The sequence below is a fragment of the Ursus maritimus genome, unplaced genomic scaffold (genome assembly GCF_017311325.1).
Source record: "Ursus maritimus isolate PB19 unplaced genomic scaffold, ASM1731132v1 scaffold_17, whole genome shotgun sequence".
NCBI classification, from domain to species: Eukaryota; Metazoa; Chordata; class Mammalia; order Carnivora; family Ursidae; genus Ursus; species Ursus maritimus.
Window position 1 is genome coordinate 50,640,213 of NW_024424119.1, and position 12,372 is coordinate 50,652,584.

The 12,372-nt window shown below is 39.5% G+C and overlaps 1 protein-coding gene across 9 annotated transcripts in view; it reads right to left on the reverse strand.

Annotated features, from left to right (window-relative positions):
* MAPKAP1 (MAPK associated protein 1) overlaps positions 1–12,372 on the reverse strand; it is a 235,598-nt gene that overhangs the window by 79,197 nt on the left and 144,029 nt on the right. The window lies entirely within an intron of this gene.

Sequence of the window (12,372 nt, forward strand, 5' to 3'; positions counted from 1 at the left end):
TGACTATCTACCCCACTGAAATGAGAACTGAGAACAGGCCCTGCCAGCCTTATACACTGCCTAGCAGACACTCCATAAATATTTACTGAGTGATGAGTTCCGATCTGGATACACTTTGAGGATTTTTTTTAGACTTAAATCATACTTTGTCTTAATTTTACCTTAATTCACATTGTTCCAATAAATGTAGTGTGTAAAAAAAAAAAAGGTAAGCTGGGGATCTACTATGATTTGATATTTCTATGATCCAGTGGTGACAGTTCTGGGGAAGACTGAGGAGCTCCAACAGACCACCTTGTATGTTCTGTAGTACTTGGGCTTTAATCACATCTCACTGACTTTGTTTGAAAAATTGGTTTGATGGCACAGTAAAATCTATCCACCCTGCTGACTGTCCCACTGTGATCAGCAGCTAGGTAATGAGAATTAGGTGCTGATATATCCTTTCCCCAGACCTGCCTCCCAGTGCCAGTCCAATGCCTTTTCCTGATTTTAAGTCACCTTTGTCTCTGGGTACTACGGTCACTGGAAGACAGAAGAAGAAATATCCTGACTGATGAGCTATTTTTCTTCTTTTGTTTTTCTTAATGCATTTAAAGGCATTGTAGAAAGTACCGGTCTTAGTAACTTACTCAAAAAGGAAAAACTCTTTGTGGAAAGTTGTCACTGCACCTGTTAAAACTGCCTCTTAAACTGTGTGTGCGGGAAGACTGACTCTAGTGTCAGGCCTCTGAAAACAGTGAGATAGAAGCTGGGTATCTCAGGTCCCTGGGCTGGTCCGAAGAGGTCTTCTATGGGGGCATAGCTCATATAAAGTGATGATTTTCCAGCAAATGGCCAAACCCAACCTTGGCAGAGGAAGAATTTTCCTTACAGATACTAACAGGATAAATACATGAATGGCCTGCTTCCTCTGGGGGAGACAAAAACTCTTCACGGAGAGTGTAAGAGGCAGACACAGCACTCCAAAACTCCCTGTAACTTCTGTAATCATTCCTCAAAAATCATACTGATGTTTCATTTTATTTCCTCTTTTAAATGTTTTCTGAGAAGAAGCGATACACTTTGTGAGCTACTTGGCTGCTAATACAAAGGCTTTTTATAATCATCACCTGTAAACACGTTTGTTACAGATAGCTGTAATTTGTTCACTTTCTCTCTAGAATCTTGAGTATAGTAAATTAAATATGCTGATATGAGCTACATGATGAATGCGTCTTGTGACGATTAGGCTACCCCCACGTGCCTGACATGAGTTTTTTTGTTCATCAAAAATCATCAGAGTTGGCTCTCTGGATCTAGTTTTCTCCTTGTTCAAAATAAAGCGTGCTTCCAGCAGATCCATATCCAAACACAATTCAAAAGCTGGTTCTATCACACCTTATAAGCTTTCTATAGACCTAATTCGTTGCAAACAAAGGGTACAGGCAAAGGCCAAATCATACGGGTAGAAAAGGAAGTAAATCAAAACCTCAAAACCCAGATTTTATGGTGTGCCTGGTGCCATAATAGCAACAGGGATAAAGGCAGCTGACATCCACTGAACACTTACTATGAAGTGTTTTATATGCATCCAGTCAAAACAACAGCCCTGCCAGGTAAGTATTATTACTCCTGTTGACAGAAAAGATAACCGAAGTGAAAAACGCTTGATTGTCTAACCATATAGCTTGTGTGAAAGGCACAGCCGGGGTGGAGACTTGGGCTGGTTTGGGTCCAAAGCCTGTACTCTTTATACTGAACCATGCTGCCACGTCCAAACGAAGCAGGTGCACTTGGTCTCTTGAGAGAGAAAAGCATACCTGCCTCCACTGACATGTGGACCCTGGAACCTTAGCCAGTAGGAGGAATACAAACTCTGGCATTATACATCTGGGTTTGAATCCCAGTTCTCCAACTTAATAGCTGTGTGACCTTGGACAAGTCTTGCAGACTCTCTGAGCTTTAGTTTTCTCTTTTATAAAACAAAATTAACAACCAATTCAAATACTTGATTTAAGGATTAAAAGAGATCAATACAAAAACTGTTTGGCAGATTGCCTGGCAAATTTTTAATATTCAGTAAGTGGTAACAATTATTATATTTTCATAACTATATGCTACTTAAAACCACAGGTCCATGGAAGAAACTATACCCTCAAAGATGTCATTTAACATATGAAGCAATAAAAGATAAAATACCCTATAGGAAGTAAAGATTAGTGTTTTCTAAGTCACAAAAATAGTTATTTGTAAGTTCAGAAATTTACATTAATAAGCAGAACCTAAATTATATATTTTTAATTTTTATAAGTTCTTTCCTAGTTTATTATAAACATTTTTAAACCACAGAGAAGTTGAAAGAACTGTGCATTGAAAACCCATGTACCCGCCACCCAGATCCTACAATTGGCATTTTTACTGTATTTGCCTTATCATATATCCATCCACCAATGCATCTTTAAAAAAAAATGCATTTCCAACTAAAGAGCAGAGATCAGTACATTCAGTGTGCATAACATTAACTTGTGTCCAATATTTGTTTGAGATTCTCTTTTTACTTTTAGGTAAAATTTTCATACAATGATATGCACAATCTTGTGAGTATCATTTGACAGTTCCAACAAATGCATACACTTGTGTGACACCAGCTCCTGTCAATATACAGATTACTTTTATTCCAGAAAGTTCTCTCATTTGCATTACAATTTAAATGGGGAAGCTGCAGTACAGAGAAAAAACACTGGGCCTAAGAATCAAGGGGTACAAGTTCAAATCTCATCTATGTCACTCATTAGCAATCCACACAAGAATGCACGCACATGTACACAATACACACACATACATGGCCTTGGTTTTCTCAACCATAAAAAACAGACAATGTCCATTTCATAAGGTCTTTGTAAAGATTAAATACAAAAATACAGTAAGTGTTCAGTAGATGTACCAAAGGGTACTTTTTCTCCTATACTCCCTCCCAGCTCCCCTGAGTCTGAGGACGTTGCCTTCAAAAAGAAAACGGTAAGGACAAAAACCCAAACCAAACCAGTTAAATGAGAGATGAGGGAACAGGGCATCTCTCTGCATAGGCAGTCCTCTCCCAATTTATCCACTCTGACTTCAGCTAATTAAACATCTGTCTCAACGGTGTCCTCAGCAAATTAGTCATCCCCACTTTGTGACACTGATTGTTGGTTGCAGCCTTTTCCCCACTTGCTACCATTCCCAGAAACTTCTAGGAGTTAACTCACCAGGCACATGGCAAGGAATGATGCAGGGTCCCCATTAACCCCCCACAGCTGCCCTTGGTGCCAGTGCTGTTCATAATGCTGCCAGACGGGTCCTTAGATATGCCTCCCCAAATAAACCAGTAAAGGGGTGACAACTTTTTGGTCTACATTTCTGATTTCCAGATGACGATGCATTTTCTAAGTACTATATACACGTACCAGACTAAAATAAACTATTTAACCGGGAATCTGTTTTTTCAAATAGTTTTGTGACAAAGCAGGCAGATAACAACATAAGGTCCTAAATGAAGTGAACTGGAACCTAGTGAATTACCAGCTAACTCTCTCCAAACACATAAACAAAAGCTTTGCTGGTGAATGAAAGGCCAGAAGGGAGACAAGTAAAATGGCCTGGCCTGGATGTGTGCCTTTTCTGTATACCAGGTGTGCGTGTGTACCTGCTGGGGTGGGAAAGGGGGTGGTAGGCTGAACTATATTCTAAACTATAGGGCACTTAAAAACAGTTTTGTGAAATTAGACTTCTCAATTTCTCTTCCCACTAAAACAACTGACTTAAAAAACTATCTTTTAGAAAGATAAATGGCAAATAAAAACATTTTTAAAACGCTTAACTTTACATAAAAACCCCAGAAATGCAAATTGAAATGCGACATTAACTGCTAGCCATCAGTTCGGCAAAAATTAAAGATTGATAACATGGGTGTTAGTAAGGGGGTGGGAAAAGAAGACGCCCTCATATATTCTTGGAGTGTCAAACGATTGGTATAAACTTTTTAAAGGGCAATTTGTTTTTCTCAACATTTTAAATAAGCAAACCTCTGACAAGCAATCCCATATTTAACATCTAGCACAAACGTGCAATGAATATTCATACAAGACTGTTCACTGTATGTTTGTGTAAAACTGGAAATTTGGAAATAACCTAAATGTCCAACAACAGAGAGCTAAGTTAAATAAATGTAACTAGAAAGATAAAACTTCAATGGTCACTCTAACACAGTAGAATGCTTACGACATAATACTGAGTGAAAAACAAATTCAAAATCATATACACTGTGTGGTATCCTTCTTAAAAATCATTATGTGGATACATTTTTTACAAGCTCATTTAACAAACACTTATGTAGCGTCTTCTATTTGACACTCTGCTGGATGTTGGGTATATAGTGATTTAAAGAAACTGAAAACAAAAAACAGGGTCCTGCCCACATGAAACTTAGAGCCTTATGTCTATCTGTGTGTGAATAAAAAAACCAAGGGTTCACACCAAATAAAGTCAGAAGAAACCTTCACACACTTACTTTTTACTTCATGCACTTCCTAAACATTTGATTTTTTTCAACAAGCATTTAATTTTATTAAAAAAAGAAATCTTTAAAAGCCTATCTTCTACCACCCCCTAGTTTTAATATTAACACCAGACGGATGGCAGCTTCAAGGTATTTCAATTCTCCTCAAAACTGTGCATTCAGCTCTAATGAAAGAAATCAGACTTTACTGTGGTGTCCATCCCTGCTTCCTGTACGGAGTACCATTCGCTTCTCTCCATGCCTTAATTCAGGGCTCATCATCCATTGGATAGAGTCCTCAAGAGCCTCCTCACCGGTGTCTCTGCCTCCTGTTTTATGTCCTCTAATCGATTTTTATCATGCAGACAGTGTGTTTTCTAAAAGAAATTCTGACTATATTGCTCTCCTTTCAATGGTTCCCCTCTGCCACCAGAATAAAGTTCAAATTCAACACGGTTTACAAACATGACCTGGTCCCAAACGACCACTTCAGCCTCATAATGCCCCACCCTCCTAACTCCTACGCTACTGCTTATTATACTGAGTTACATGTGGTTTCTACAAGGCATCAAGCTCTCTCACCTTTTCATTTGGTCAGTTTCCACCATTTTCAGGTCTCATCTGGAGGATAGGTCTCCCTGACTCCCTAAGACTGGACTAGGGCTCCCCTCCCACGATGTGTGCACCCAGGCCCTACACTTATTTCCACTGATCACATGCATAGGTATTGTAATTGCCTGATATTTGTCTCCCAGAGGAACTAAACAGTAAGCTCTGGGAGGGTAAGGGCCATTTCTTGGCTTCAACAAAATCCCCAGTGCCTACATAGTGTCTGCTGCATAATAAGCCCCCAATAAACAAGTACAGCTCTTCTAGTTTTGAGTACATATCAGGCCTGGCCTGATCGGATCTGGCCCCCGCCTAGCTTCTGCAGCTTTTCCTCTGCCCTGTTCTTGCTCCAGGAATTTGGGATATCCATGTTTTGTTACCACATCTCAAAACGTCTCTGCCTGGAATGTCCTTCCTCTCACTTACTCATCTGGCAAAATTCTATTTAATCTTCAAAAAACTGTCAAATCATTTACTCCAGAGCATCTTTCCTCAGGCCCTGCCTCACCCAGTAGTTTTAAGTACTCCCTAATCTATGCTGCTTTAGTAGCTTATGTACTTCTTGTGAATTTGCCATATTTTACTGCCTCCTTTTCTGAATCTGTTTTCTCACTGGGTTTCCACCTGATTCTAGCACAGTGCTGGCCCAGAGCAGGCAGCAAGGAATGGTGACCACTGAAGTCAACGGGGTCTGTCAGAGCCACACTCAGAGCTTTAGAGCACACCCTTCCCACAGTGCCCTGGGTGACTCCTCCCTCCACCTCGCCTGAGTCACAGCTGAGGAAAGCACGGCTCAGAGAGGTAAGGAGGGGATTACGCATTCCGTTACCAGAGTTCTTCATTCTAAGATGCATTTTCCCCCTACTTTATAATATTTCTAAAATTAGGCTACAGCTTACAATCAATATGTACATTGAATGTAGTATTTCTTTATTTTTTTTTTCCTGAACAGTTATTATTAAATTAGTGAGGCTCTAGAATTCGTCCCTAGTGGCCCAGAGAAAGGTCCTTCCTCTGACTTCCAAATGTCTGTGCCTCCTGCAGCACCACACAGCGTGTCAGGAGAATAGGTCTTTTCCCTTTCTTTCATTTGGCTTCTGCTTTAATCTAATCCACGCTGGTGACTGCCCCAGATGGAGTGAATGAATAGATTTTGTGATGGAAAAGGAACTTCTGAAAGATTAGCGACTAGCAGGAAGAGTAAACGCTGGTCAAATGTAGTTTTGGCAAATGATGTATTTCAGGTTTTTCTGATGTGGTGGTTGTGAGAGCTCATAACACCCTTCTAAAATAATTGGGTCTCTAAAGTGGTTCCCAAAGATTTTTGCCTGACATAAATTCTCTAAATTTCCAGGCTTCCTAGATAAAATAGTTGACTGCAATGCCATCTTTAACATGCTCTGCTCTATTCTCAAGAAGATCCATCAGGAGCCTCAGAGCACTCCAGACAGGGAGAGGCTCAGGTGGGAAGAAACAACAAGATAAAGAGGCAGAGAGAAGAGGAAAGGAGGAATATTTAACTTGGAGCTTCTTGCCCAGGGCATTTCCGAGTTAGACATTTAAACACTTTAGCTGCCCTAATTTCCTCTACCATTTTCCCACTGGGTCATTGGATATCAAGTATCAGGTCTTTATGTCTCATCCGGTCCCCATGATGAGTGACATCAGCATGATTATTTATTATTTCATGAGGAGGAACAGTTTTCCATAGAAATTACTGCCTTTTTGACTAAGAACATTTAAACAATCCTATTTGCCTTTTCTTCTTCATCTTCTTCTCTCTTTTTTTTTTTTTTTTTTTTTAAAGGATTACCTGCTACAGCATAAGGAAACCACATGTCTGTGTCTCTGGCTCACAAATTACTTTCATAGGAGAAAGGTTACTGGATTTTTCATCTTTACAATCACACATGGAGTAAGACTCTTCAACTCTACAGCAAGAAGATTCTTTAGCTTATTTTAGCCTTCAGAGAACATTTCAGGTTAGAAGAGTGTTAGAAACCCTGCTCCCTCTAAAACGTAAGGGTTTCTCTTTTCCACAGGGCAGCTCAGGACAGGTGTATGTTGCTTTAAGAAAGCCAGACATAAAACATTAAAACTGACACCAATACAGACAAACTGTGCAATTACAAAAAGAATTCCTGGCTTTATATCCAGATTCACCACAGGGTTCCTTTAAATGCTGCACTTCCCTAGTGCATTTAGATCTTAGAATCAATGAACATTTCTGTTTACAGAATTTTAAATTTGTTCTCCCATTAGGGTTCTAATAAGCAACATGGTACAATAAAAAGAGTATGGGCTTTGAGGTCAAAAAAGCCTGGGCTCCAATTTAGATTCTGCCATTTACTTACTGTGGAAATTTGGGTAACTTTAAGTTCTTTTAGAGCCAAGGAAAGGGAGGCTCAGACAGGTAAGCATATGATTACATACATAGTTCTCAACAGTTCCTTAATTCTAACATGCACCCCCCCCCCAACATTTCTAAAGTCTGTAAGACAGGCATAATAAAATCTACTTTCTAGGAGTGTCTGCAGATTAAATGAGATAATATGTGTAAGTACACAAAGGCACTCAATAAATCAGCTCTTCCCCCACTGGAACCACATCTTGGGGAAAGACCAACTCTTCTCCTGACACACAAATACCCTTTAAAACATTACTGATAATTAATTAATTAAATAATTAATGAGTATGCTACCTTCTAGGTCTACCAGGCATGAAAGTAAGGCCTACCAAGTGAGGTGTTGCAGAGTGTCAGAGACTGGCCCTGCTGTCACCTGTCTATTAATTAGAGCAGGTCCACATTAAGTTACAGGCTCCAGATCCCACCCTGGCTTTCCAGGTTCTCTGCCTGGTCTGCCTATATTTCTCTGCCATATTGTGATAATCAATTCTGCACTTCTTTCCAATTCTTTTTTTTCTTTGTGTTCATATTCTCTGTATGTCCCTTCCCCTCTTTGGGCCTCAGGGAATTTACAGTAGTTAGAAGTTTGGATTTTATTCTGAAAGTCACTGGGGGGTGCAGAGCAGATATGATCTGATTTATATTTTAGAAAACCCCTTTGGCTGTTGTGTAGACAAGAGACTGGAGGAGGACAAGAGCAGAGGCAAGAAAACCAGAAAAACTGCTATTTCAACAGTCCGGATAAAGTCATGGTGAGCTGGACTCATCCAATGCAGATGGAAACGACTGAATAAATTCAGGATATATTCTGGAGGTAAAACTGAGAGGACCTGCTAATGGGTAAGATGTGGGGACTTCGCCCAGGGAGCAATTCAAGGGTCAATTTCACTACTTTTTTGGGGAGGTGGAGTGGGGGGTGGGGAGAGTTAAGTAAATTAACTACAAAGAAATCTGAAATGTTCTTTTTATATCAAAATATAGTAAGCCTTAAATAGCCACTGCTTTGAATGACACTGTCCCTTCCTAACTCTTCACAGCTTAAATGTGAAGGTCACAATTTAAAAGTCGATTTCTCAGGGAGGAGTTCCCTGACCATCCTATATTGCATCTTATTCTCTCTCAGCTGCTCATATTTACCTTCCTTCTAGAATGTAAGTTCCTCCTCAGCAAGGGCCTTGTAAATCTGCCTCCCACTGTCTCCCTGCACCTAGCACAGGTCTGACACATGAGAACACATGATGAGTGAATGTACAAATATAGTATGGATCAAAATTTACATTTTACATGAATCTTTAATATAAAGCTCGAGGATCCAATGATATCACCATCAGCCCTCTTTCTGATCAGAACCCTGCACTCTGTGGTAGCTGTTCGATCGCCTTCTCTGAGCCTGCAGTATTTTAGGGAATAATGTTGAGGCACCCTAGTCTAGACCATGTCACTAATGACATCCTAGGTGTCTTGTGAAAACACAGTACATTAGCAAACAATAAGGTGGTTTGTGACTCTAAACAGAGATAAGAGAGAGTCCCCTGACAAAGCTAACATTTATCTTTCAAAATCTAGGTGAAATTTTATAAAGGAAAAGCAAAAATGAATGTCATAACTTTTATTAACAATACTATAAGAACTTTTCAAAAGGATTTTCAGACTAATAAAAATTTGTCTTTCACATCAAAAGGCAAGAATGAACAAGGGTAAGAAAAAGTTAATATGCTTCTGGTTCAATCCTCCAGCAGATGATAAAGAAAAACACCTCCATTTCAAAATGACAACAATACTGAAACAGAGCCACGCAGAAAACTATTCTGTTTGGAACATCCCACTCCGAAGCCTTCTCTCTTTTGTAGATCAAGAGTTAACTATATTTCTGTGTCAATGTATAACTGAAATTGTATCTGCTTCGCCATACCCAACACCATGCTTCAGGAGCCTGGTAAAGGTTGGTGGGTGATAGCATTTTTAAACAACAACAAAATACTAAAAAGCTCAGAAGGTCACTGACTGTGAGGGTGAACTTGACCAAAGGAGAACTTGATGGGCTAAGTCCTAAATAACAGGTCAGTATATTTTACCACCTAAATCAAAGGACTCTTCATTATGTCAAAAACTCACCCACCCAACTACAAAAATTAGTAAAGAGGTTCCAGCTAATTCTTCTAAAACCAAATTCTCCATTTACAATTTTCTTAACAGTGAGCACTTTCCTGCCAGTGCAGGTAGCTTCCAAATGTCAAGTGGGTCAGTAATAAAATGAAAAGCTGCAGAGAAACTTTAAAAGAGACATTTAAAAATGGGCTTTAGAAAAAATGGGCCTTAGCAGAGAACTGACTGGAACACACTGTGAAAAGATTACTCTAGTTCAGTACATGAATATTAATAGAAAAAACCCTGCAGTGTTCATAAATAGTTATGACGATGATAATTACAAATAATGCAAGTCAAAATTCTAGATCAGTTACAAGTGCCTGTAATGATAGTCTATCCAAACCAAGCAAATATGTTTTAAAACTCTAAGGGTTTCCATTGACAAACCTATCTATCTAAACAAAGAAGACTTCTTTTGCTCAAATATCTGCCAGTTTTTTACAAATGAAAATCGGGAAGGGAGTGCCAGAGTACTTAAACATTAGAACAGTCATTAAACCCACATCTGGGTTTCATAACAAAATAGTTTAGGTTCTCAATTTATGATTACTATGAAATGGAAAGTTGTATGGTCAGTCTGGGAAAAAGAAGAGAGAAGTTAGAGGTTTGTGGATACGCAACAGAAGTGCACTGTCAGCCTGTAAAAGGATTTCTGAAACCTTGCTCTTGGTGCAACTAACCCCTAATGAACAAGTAGTGAGAACTCTCGCCTCCACATGGTGCATGTTGTTGAATCTCGCCTCTCACTTCAGTTAAATAATAGCAGCAAAGAGACAAGCGCTGTTCTGCACTCCATCAGGCAAAAGCTGTTTGAAGAGAGGCTGCGCACTCCACTGCTGTCCTGCACATGGGGCGAGGCAGGCCCCTTCTTGCAGAGACTGCGCCGGTCATCGTGGTGGACGCTCAGCAAGTACAGGATAGACGTCTCTAGCCTGGCATCTCCTGCCACCAAGCTCTTGAGTTCATGACTAAGTTCACGTGCCATAATGTGTATGAGTATTTCACAGGCAAGTGTGAGCACTAACAGCTTTTTTTTTTTTTAGTAAACATACTGTGTTTCTGTCTGTAACAAGAGGATTTTCCTCTTTCATTAATTACCCTCCAAAACAAGCCCACTCCACAATGCAAAGTTCAAAATCACAAAATACACCTTCTTTACCAACCTAACCTTAAACAAACATCTTTGGCAAACTGGAGATCCTTCTGTTTCATGAGACCAGACTTACTAAAGCAACAGAAAGAGCTTTTCATTTTATAGAGCTTTTTGGATTAAGAAAATGGACAGTAATTTATGTAAATACATCGATCTCAAACGACTTCTCTAGTATAAAAAGGAATAAATAATGCAAATCACTGTGTTCTGGATATGGCAAAGTCTCTGATGGAAATGGCAGGGATGTGTACACAAAGGTGAACATAAATAACTGTGTGTATGATAAACGTGGTTGCTAGAGATGGACACAGATAAATAGGTACAAAATTGGAAAGAGATAGCTGCAGACAGAGGGAAAGACACTGGTTCAGCTGCACCTCAGTAAGTTCACAGGTTTCATGGTCTAAAAAAATCTGCGACAGCTGAATTTCTATTAAGAAGGTTTAAAAAGCTGGTTCCTGCTCCTCTTGGACAACCTGGAATAACATTATCTTTGAATACAATGAATATGTCACAAAATGCACTATTGTGTAAAAAATTTAGGGTCAAAACACGCGGAAAAACAGGATCCTAAAAGAAGATGAATGCTTATTAAATATCTTTAAATATCGGAAGCTGTTTAAATGCTATTAGACTGGCACCTAGAACCCCCAAATATCTACTTTCCTCTGGGAAGGAGAGGCTATGCCTCTTCAATCATCCCTTAAATGTAAAGAGGTTTGACCCCCATGCAATGGATAAAAGTCACCCAAAAAATGAACAAAAGAGGTGTTTGGAAAAACCAGAACACCATTCATCCCAGCTAACGACTTGTTCATTATGAGTGATGATGGATAAAGACTTCTCATGCTGAGATGAAATCAAGATTTATATGCATTGTTTCCTCTCCCAACTTGTGGGAAGATCATCATCATTTAATTCTATCTCTGCGGCCAGTGATGGGCATCCAGAGAGCTGGTTATCAAACGGCGCAGTCAGCTGGCAAAAGCCGAAACGTGCAGTTGGCACATCTGGACAGAGCCGCCACAGCCGAGGGTGAACAATGACTCCTGGCAAGCATCCAAATTGCTTGCAGACGCTAGCAGGTCTCATCTACAACCGCCCCTACCAGCATCTCTCTCTCTCTCTCTTTTTTATGAGAATCAGATTTTCATTGCTCCATTCAATTGCTCTCCTCTGCCATTTTTTACAGCTCTTATCGTTCCCCTGGAATATGGCCTTGAGACAGCTCATCCGTGTCCTTCACTGTGTTACCTCTTCTAACTTTTATTAAAACTTCAGCTTTCGTCTGAAGATAGCTAATTAAATCTGGAACAGATTATATGCTTCTCCTTAAAAAGAACACAAAACTATTTTCTTCAACCTGAGTAATGCATTTTTTCCTCTCCAGAAGATGAAACCAAAGGTGTTGAAGAAGTCTCATTTATTTACAAAACGATGATATTTGACATGTCATACAGAGGTTGATTTATATTAAAGTTGTCTGTGGTATGACAAATCTTTGAGCTATTTCTCAAAATAATTATTTCTCAATAC